Below are 9,948 nucleotides of genomic sequence, written 5' to 3'. Positions count from 1 at the left end.
CACACACACACACACTGTATTTTTCCAGAATTTAGCTGGATATCAATGATCTTTGCCGAGTTCAGTGGGACTTACATAAGGGGCTGCTTGTTAAGTTCCCACCAAAGTGAGTTTTCAGAACCTACTAGACACACAGGGGTACAAGTGAATATAAGTTTGATATTAAGCTTCATTTTTGATTTTCAGGAAAGGAAAAAAATGCACCATTACATCATTTTTGACCAGGCCTTCCAGAGAATGTATATCTCATTTTTTTAAAAAAGGTCTGTTTTGAAAGGAAAATCCATGTATTTAACTAGTGAAAGTAATGTTATGGAGAATATATTGATTTTTTGTAACCAACATACAGTTAGTTTTTATTACAGTTCAACAACATTGCCAATAGTCTTAAAGTATTTTAACAAACGATATCCCTGGAGGAGAGCATAGAGCTTTCATTTGCAAGTATTTGCCACTAGGGGTCACTGTTACAATTGCTAAGCTTTGCCCACAGTTTGCAGCAACTTGCCTAAAATGCGAGGGAAGACGGGGTAAGGACTAATGTCTTGCAAGCGGCTTCTTTTCCTTAGTGTCTCAAGGAGGCATTGTTCAGATATTAAGATAAATATTTGTGTTTTGTGGGTAGGATACTCACCTGTGGTAAGAAGGGATTCAATAAATTGTCTTGCTTGTCTAATAGATAAAACAATTCTTCATGGTTATTGCTCATCTCTGAGGTCTGTGCCATTTTTCAGAGAGGGTGATCAATATGCACTTTTCTGCCCTTCTGAATTTTTCAAAAATTTAACTAGGTTTTGTCTGCGGCATGTTTTTAAATCATTCAACCTTGTTTATTTTATGAGCACCAGCCATTACTGTCTTATGTTATTAGTCAATACATTGTTTCTGCCTGGAAAATCCCTTCATCTCTTTGCTTCGCACATGTTAAATCACTGCATTGGCCATTGCATCAGGGAAATCTAATAAAGAATCAAAGCAAAGCCGGGTCTCCTGAAATGTGAGTCACCATCATAGGACAAAGAATGCTTTTGGGTCAGGCGAAGACGTGTGTGTCAGTACTGTGGTCCACATTCTCAGGGTAAGTGGCTTAAGGGGAAGAGGGGCCAGTGATAATAGATGGCACTCCGGTTTGTGTTTTCCCTGGTCCAGCCTACTTACAGAGTGGACCCTACTTATCTTAGCCTTCTCCCAAGTAAGCCTTCCCTTTCCTTTTAACTCTCCTTATCTTCTTTGCATACTCAGTACATGCAATGAACACTTATCAGACATTCCCATGGTAGGAACCATGGACAACACAATAGGGATAACAGAATTCTCACCTTCAAGATCAGCTGCCTGAGGTGTAGCCTGTGCACACAGGACCTTCCGCTCAGCAGTCTCCCCTGCCCTGTAACTCTCTTAAAATCTTTAATAATTTTGCAATAAGGGTCCTTATCTTTTTATTTTGCTTCGGACTTTAAAAACTATACAGGTGATCTAGACTTCCCCGAAGGAGTTTTCAATTTTGGGGGCAGAAAAAGAAATGAAGTATAATTGGTAATATAATGCTGAGATTTGAATTTTGATATATTACTTTTATGAACAAAGTATTATGGGAAGGGTATTGGACTGTTGGCAGTGAAGTACGGGAAATTTGGGAGGGTTTTGTCAATGATTCCTTTATTGCTGATACAGTGTGCATCTTGCCACCCATCTCAACTCAGTACGTGAAAAACATGTACAATGCAGAGTGGGTTTGATAGGATTCGGTAGGTTATATGACAAGGGTGGTATGTTCGTGTGAATGGCAGTTCGTATCACTGCCCCTTAAGATAATTTCTAGACCCATTAGCATGCCATTCAAACACCCTGTAATATGACCTCCATATTCTTTTTCATTGTTTTCTTAAATTTTATTTTAAGGAGAAAAGAGAAAAGAAAGTAAAAAAAATGATACAGAATTTCAAAAGGAAATTAACAATGGTTATTATATTGCATATTGTTCTCTTCAAAGTAGTTGCTTAGAATACATAATATAAGCATGTAAAATTCATCTAACAATATAAGCACTAACTATTCCTTTCAAAATTACCAGTATAATAATCTTCGCTATCATATATGTATATATATTTTTTCTTTTCCCTTCCTTCTTTTCTCCTTTCCCCCATCACAGTTGTTCTTTGTTCCTTCCTTTTGGACAGTTTCTTTCCCATTTCCCAGTATCTATTGGAGATTTTGTATCCCTTTTAGTTTGTTACACTTGGAAGACAACATGATTTTCGCTTATGTGAGTCCGATTTATTTCACTCATGAGTATGCTCTCTGGTTCTACTTAACCTAGTCCTTTTATTATTCTCCCATGTGAATCTTTTCTCTTTGACCAAATTAGGGCATCTGCAATCCTAATGTACTAGTTATTTATTATTGTATCACATATTCCTTCCAAACTTTAGCAGCTATAAACAGTAGACATTACCTCACAGTATCTGCAGGTTAGGAATCTGGGGACCACTTAGCCAAAGTGTTCTATGCCTGACTTTGCAAAACTAAAAGAAGCTAGAAAAAGAAACACAATATAGGGGGAAACAAAGTTGAGACACTAATGGGGAAGCATCTCTAGGGAATGAAGCAAAAATTCTAATCCCAACTTAGGCCTCTCAGTTGTGTTGAATTGTCCCACCTGGTTAAAAAAAATCCCTGCTGTCTGCACAACAACCGTAATTTAGGGAGAATAATATGCAAAGGAAAGAAGTACAGTATGATATAAGAGGTAAAAAATCAGCGAAATGGGGTTTTAGTGGGGAGGAGCAGGTAGTCAGAAGAATCATTACAAGGTAGGGCTAATTTTTATCTGTAAAGGATGAGAATGAGGCCTTGTTATCATTACATGTTATTGTAGCCAAACAGACTAGGAAAACTGGAACTGTGTCCTTATTCATAATTAAGTAATTCTTTTTTCAGTGTGAGGTTCCTAAGGAAAGTATGCTCATGAGAACTTAATCTGCAAAAATAACATCAAATCACCATTTTTTTCATTGCATAAATGTTTGCCACACAAAAGCTGGCCTTTCTATGTGGTATAGAAGCATGTGTCTCAATTCTCCTTTAATTTTCAGGTCTTCAGCCTGTCTAGAAATTTAATGTCTGGAATCTCTTGATTATTTTAGTACTCTCATAGAAAGAGAGCTGTTTCCTAAACAGCTGCATAGAAGGAGAAGAGGACAAAACAGTCTTGTCCTGTGTCTCATAGGTGTGTGATTGAGAAAGATGGGCCAAAGGAAGAAGCCGGAAACCAGCTTTACCTAGTCCCTTAAAAGAAGAAAGTAGATTAAAAGATTAAGATTCTTTTTGGGTAAGTGGCCTCTTACCCTTCAGTAGATTATATATGAAGTTATTTACAAAAATGCCTCCTTAAACAACATGACTTTGCCACTCAGTGCATCATGAAAGAGTTTATTTCCCCATCCCTTCGATCTGGTCCAGCCTTGTGACTTGCTTTGACTGATACAATGTGAAAAAGTACTATATACAAGATCTGAAGTCAAGGCCTCGAGAACCTGTCACCTCTGTTGCCCTCTAATTGGAGCCCTAGATCACCCTGAGAAGAATTCAGACTAGCCCCTTGTGAATGACAGGCCTCTTGGAGGAAAGAAAGGCTCATAGAGCATGAGCTCTATGAGAAAGAATTCAGAAGAGTGTTGCTTAAGGGGATCTTTTGTAAGTTGTGTATTGTTATTTTCTCAAAATTTTTTATTCATTTTAATAAGAAAATAAAATAACAATGAAACAGTTTCAAAACAGGTTAGTAAGGGGCCGGGGAGATGGCTCAGTGGAATAAGCACTTCCCTGGCCAGTTCAAAGGCCTGAGTTCAATCCCTGGTTCCACAAAACAAAACAAAACAAAACAAAACAAAAAAACAGGTTAGTAAGACAGTTACAATAATTAATACATTGCATATCATTTTCTTCATAGTGGTTATTCAGAGGACAGGATACAGGCATGATATCTTGTCTAAACACTAATAGTACAAACCTTTCTTCTCATTGAGCTAAGAGAAAGTAGCTGTATATCTATCCTATTTTGTGTATACGTATATATTTTTTCACTGCAAAATGGTCCTTTATTTATATCCTCCTTTTTTGTTGTTTTGTCAGAGATGGGGCACTCCATTGTTGTTAGAGAAACTGTATTTGGAGAAGTATTTAAAGATCCTTTTCACACTTGATGCCAGTTCAAATATTGTAGATACTTAAATTCAGCAAAATACCTCAATATAGCCCAATAATCCATAATAGTAGTGGGTCATCAGTGGAACTAGTAATTGTCCAAAGTTGCTGACTTGAGCCTTTTATAGCTCAGCATATTAATATGACTTTACTTTTTATACTTCATGGTTACACTTTTCTGTTGGATGGTTAAGACCATGTTAAAGCAAGATCCCTATAACAAGAAATTTAACTTTTGTATCTCACAAGGTCAGTCAGATACCCTCAGAGATTACCCTGAAACCCTGTACAGAAGTTTGTAGATCTTTTGTGTCAGCCATGTTGATGAGTCACGGCCATTACTTGACCAACTTCCTCTCTGTGAAAGCCTGAGAGAAATTTTTCTCCTTAGGTGACTCTCATTAGGCACACTATACATCATCGATCACTTTCCTCTTTGGCCCCATAATCTTCTTGATCAGAAAATTTGGGACACAACTGAGTTACATGATGTTACAGCACAGGTTCTACTATGTCCTGACTCTTCATTGACCTTGAAAATCTATGGTCAAAATGTTGGTTCTCCTTGCAGCCATTCTTTTTCTCTAATTTTTGGTCTGAAAAGTTTGGTTGTTAAACAACCAGAAGAATTGATTACTGATACTATTATCCTGCAACAGAGACAGTTGAGCTTAACATCACTATCTGCCTGAGTATCAAACACCTTAGACATAACATGGAACTGCTATTTTCCAACAACCTTAAATATTCTAAACCTTAAATCTCTACAGAATGTGAAAAAAGCAATCACACCTTTTTACACAGGAATTTAGAATCAAACTATATACAACACTGTAGCAGGACAATCCTATGACTTTTTTTCCTTGTCTCTTGTTTTCTTTCATTATCTTCTTAATACAAACATTTACTTTAAAGAGAGTATAAAAATAATCAATATGACATTAGAAGCAGTATACATTTAGAAGACCAAAATGACAAGTATTTTAAGCACAGTTTTAATATTACACATATTTATCCTCAGTGTAGTTGCTCAGTTAACAGCTATCAGCATATAGAGTTAGTCAGGGTGAAAATTCTACCCTTTAACTGCTATTTTCAAGAAACTGATGGAGATTCTTAGGGCCATTGCCCTAACCATCTTGTTTATATAAATGTATGATTTTTCCCCTGCCATATTCCCTAACTTTTCTCCTTTCTATCTCTTCATTGTTTAATCCTTAAGTTCTTGCTTCCCATTTAACCTTTCAATGTTTATTTCTTCTTTTGAGTTTTACACTAGGGAGACAATATAATATTTACATATTGGGTCTAGTTTATTTCACTTATGAGTATATCTTAAAGTTGCATCCAGTTATATATGATGGCTTCGAGGTTATTTTTCATTATAGCTGAGTAATACTCCATTGTATAAAAGCAGCACATCGACACTCTGTCATGGCGCTGGGGCTGTTAGGGTTGTGCGCTTGTCGCCTTCTGGCAGCAGCAGCCATGTGTGGGCTGGGAATCCAGCACTTCCAGGGCTATGATCTCTCCATCCACTGTGCCCAGAAAATGGGTATCAGAACCAGCTGCACAATGGCAGGAGGACCCAGAACCCGAGGAAGAAAACTTGTATGAGAAGAACCCAGACTGTCATGGTTTTGAAAAGGACCCTGTTGTGGATATTTGGAACATGTGTGCTGTCTTCTTCTTTGGCTTTTGCATTGTCCTCTTCTTTGGGACCACCTTTGTGGCATACCTACTTGATTACATGATGTATGACTGGGCATGCTGATATCTGGAGAGGCTTGTGAAATACCAAGAGGCCAACGGCCTCCCTCTCATGGAATACAACTACTTTGACCCGAGCAAGATCCAGCTGCTAGATGATGACTGACCAAGTGGGCTTCAAGAACAGCCACTTTTCACATTCCTGCCTGCTGTCTGTCCACTCTTAAGGGCACATAATTAAAGAGAAAAAAACACCACACCTTTTTCATCCATTCCTCATGTGATGGGCATTTTGGTTGTTTCCAAGATTTGGCTATCACAAATTGTGCTGTTATAAACATAGGCACACGTATATCACTATGATATGATGTAATTTTGGGGAAAATTCCCAAAAGGAGGATAGCTGGATTGAAAGGGATTTCCAGTCCTACTTTCTTGAGGAGTCTCCACACTGACTTCCCTAACAGTTGCACCAGTCTATATTCCCAACAGCAGTGGAGAAGGGTTCCTTTTTCACTGCAGGCCTTTGGACTTTGGGTTTCGTTTGCTCTTCCTTTTCTAGTTGTTGAAGGTGCAGCATTAGGGTATTTCTTTGTTTCCCTCCTGTTTTCCTAATGTGTGAGTTCACAGCTGTAAATTTCTCTCTAACAACTGCTTTCATTGCATCCCACAAATTCCAATAAGTTGTGCTTGAATTTCTATTGAACTCTAGATATTGTTTAGTTTCTTCTCTAACTCATTGGTTGTTGAAGAGGGTGTTGTCTAATTACCATACATTTATGGGGTTTTTGTAGTTTCTTTTGTCATTTATTTCCAGTTTCATTACACTGCGTCCAGATCATATGCATGGGATAATTTCTGTTTTTTTTTTTTTTTTTTTTTTTTTGCATAGACCTCAGCATGACCTATGGACTCATATATGGTCTATTTTATAAAATATCCCTTGTGAAGCTGAAGAAGAATTGTGTATTCAGCTGTGGTTGGGTGCAACTTCCTGTACATGTCCACTAAGTCCATTTGTTCCAAGCTCTGCTTCAGTTCTGCTACTTCTTTGCTAATTTTTTGTGTGCTTGACCTATCTTTTTGGGATAATGTCATTTTAAGATCTCTTTTAATATTGTGGTATTGGTTATTAGATTTTTCAGGTCTATTAGGATTTGTCTTATATAGTTGGGTGCTCCTGTGTTTAATGTATATATATTTATGATTGTTACCTCCTCCCCTTGGATTTTTCCCCTAAGCAGTATTTAGTGGTCTTCTTTATTTCATTTGATCATTCTTGGTTTGAAGTTGAGATTGTCTATGAACAGCATTGGAACCTCTGCTTTTTTTCTGAGTTGTTGGGGTGCATAGTACTATTTTCCAACCTGTGACTGTCAGCCCATTGATTTGTTTATGTATTAAGTGTGCTTCTTGTATCAAGTATTTTGTTGGGTTTTGCTTCCTAATCCACTGTGCCAGTCTGTTTCTCTTAATTGGTGAACTGAGTTCATTTACATTGATGGTTGTAATTGAGATGTACTGACTTGTGATAGACATGTTATTTACCTGATGTTGTATTCCCCCTTTTCTCCTGCATTTAGTTGTCTGCCCTATTCGGTGTGTTCTTTGTATTCACATTCATGGATTTCTCTTCATTTTGGTGTCTCTCAAGAATATGTTTTAGTAGTCTGTGTTGAGTTGGCTTTGTCATCATGAATTTTTTTAGTTATTCTTTGTCATGGAAGCATTTCACTTCTCCATCAAACTTGAAAAAGAGTTTTGCAGGGTATAACAATCTGGGCTGGAATTTGTTTTCATAGAGGACTTGAAGTACTCTGTTCCATGCTCTTCTTGCCTTCGTGGTTTGAGGGAAGAGAAGTTGGCTGTAATTCTGATGGGTTTTCCTTGGAATGTGATCTGCTTCTTTTCTCTGGTGGCTTTCAGTATATTATTCTTGTGCTGAATTTCTGGGATCTTGAATATTATGTGTCTCGGTGTTTTTTTCATTGGGTTGAGGTTACTTGGCGTTCTGTATGCTTCGGTTACCTGAATGTCAGATTGTTTCCTTATATTTGGGAAGTTTTCTGCTATTACCTCTGTCTATATTTTTTAATGTCACTTGTATTGACTCCTCATTGATGCCTATTAGTCTCACATTGTTCATCTTTGCATCATCTTGCAGGTGATGGATTATTCTTTCCTACATTGTAGTTGTTTTTAAGAGATCCTTTCTTACCTTTTCACTAGCTGCACCAGCGTCTTCAAGATCTAAAACTCTGTCTTCACTTTCACTTAAACGGTTTTGCAAGCTTGTGATTTAGATTTTAATTTCCTCTATATCTCTTTGACTCTGCTTCATGAGATCTATTTCTTTCCTGAATTGCTCATTCAACGAATCTGTCATTTTTCTAATTTCCTCTAATTTTTTATCAATAACTTCTTTAGAAGCAGTTATAAATTCTTTAACTGCACTGTTTTTATCAGATTGGGTTTCCTCCCTATGTTTCTGTAGTTGATTGTTTACTTCAGATGCTGTGAATTCTGAGAATTCTTTTTTTATTTCAGAAAAGAATTCCACTCTGAGTTCCTCTATAAGTTTCTGCTGTTGCTTATTTACTCTCGACACTATCAATTCATACATTTGAGCTGCGCTAGTAGAAAAGAATTCCACTCTGAGTTCCACCATGATTTTCTGCTGTGGCTTATTTACTATCGATGCTATTTATTCATAGATTTGAGCTGAGCTAGTGTCCTCTGCACTTGTTCTGGGTGGGCATTGGGTTTCCTCCATATGTTTCTGAATTTGATTCTTTACTGCAGATGTTATTAATTCAGGGATTTCTTTTTTCATTTCCAGTCTGAGTTCCTCTATACCTTTCTGCAGCTCTTTCTTTATTTCAGAAGCCATTGATTCACTTTTTTCAGCTGTGTCATTCCCAATTTGTTCTGTGTTAGTGTCCTCTGCACTTGTTATGGGTGGGCTTAGGTTCTGAGATTGCATTTTGTTCCTTCTCATTGGCATTTTGTGTAGCACTGTCTTCTGACCTTTGTTGTAGATCTTTCCTGCAGTTATAGCCTTAGCACCTACTGTGTTCAGGTGTAGATCTACAAAGTTTGAATTTATCCAGCTGTGCCTGGCTTGGGTCTGGTTGTTGTGCTGAGTTCCTTCCTGTTGCTGCCCTTGGGGGTGAACGTGCTGTGCCCCTCTGGCAAGATGTTCTGCTTCTGGACTAGCTGGGTGGTTCTGTCCCTTACACTTGCCTCAGTGATTGCAGCTGAAGGGTTACACCCCAGGCCTGTATGCAGGCCTGAGCTGAGTCTGGAGGGGAGAAGGTGCAGTAGCAGGGAGAGGCGGCTCTCCCACACACTCACTGGTCCTGGACTAGGACTGGATCTGGGGGTTCCCAGAACATGACAGGATTTCCTACTCTGTGGGTGGGGTGGGGGGTACTATGGAGTGATGAGGGGCATCCCAAGAGGCTGCAAGAGGGTGTCACCTACACTGCGCCTGGGCTGGCACCAGTAGGTCATGCCAGCACAGAGTAGCTGGAAGCTCTCCTACACAGTCACTGGGTCTGGGCTAGAACTGGATCTGGGCATTCCTGGAATGCGGCAGAAATTCCTACTGGGCATGCAGGGTAGGGGAGATGCTGCGGAGTGGTGGGGTTCGTCCAGAGGGAGTGGAAGAGGATCTCGCCCACGCTGTGCCTGGGCTGGAACAAGTAGGTACTGCAGGCACAGGGTAGCAGGAAGCTCTCCCACACACTCACAGGCCTGGGCTAGGACTGGGTCTGGGTGTTCCTGGAATGCGGCAGAAATTCCTACTCAGTGGGTGGGGTGGGAGAGGTACTGCGGAGTGGTGGCGGGCGTCCCAAGGGGGTGGAAGAGGGTCTCACCTATGCTGTGCCTGGGCAAGAACCAGTAGGTCCTGCTGGCACAGGGTAGTGGGAAGCTCTCCCACACACTCACCGGGCCTGGGCTAGGACTCTCCTGTTCTTCACTTTTTTATTATTGGAGTAAATGCAAGAGACAATTTTCCCAGTTGGCTCC

At 39.2% G+C, this 9,948-nt stretch overlaps 1 pseudogene; it reads left to right on the top strand.

The window, feature by feature from the left end:
* The first annotated feature begins 5,640 nt into the window (after positions 1 to 5,640).
* On the top strand, positions 5,641 to 6,082 carry LOC101563781 (annotated as a pseudogene).
* Positions 6,083 to 9,948: the final 3,866 nt, after the last annotated feature.

The sequence above is a fragment of the Octodon degus genome, unplaced genomic scaffold (genome assembly GCF_000260255.1).
Source record: "Octodon degus isolate 3935 unplaced genomic scaffold, OctDeg1.0 scaffold00041, whole genome shotgun sequence".
Lineage (NCBI taxonomy): Eukaryota > Metazoa > Chordata > Mammalia > Rodentia > Octodontidae > Octodon > Octodon degus.
This window is presented reverse-complemented; position numbering and strand designations above follow the sequence as displayed.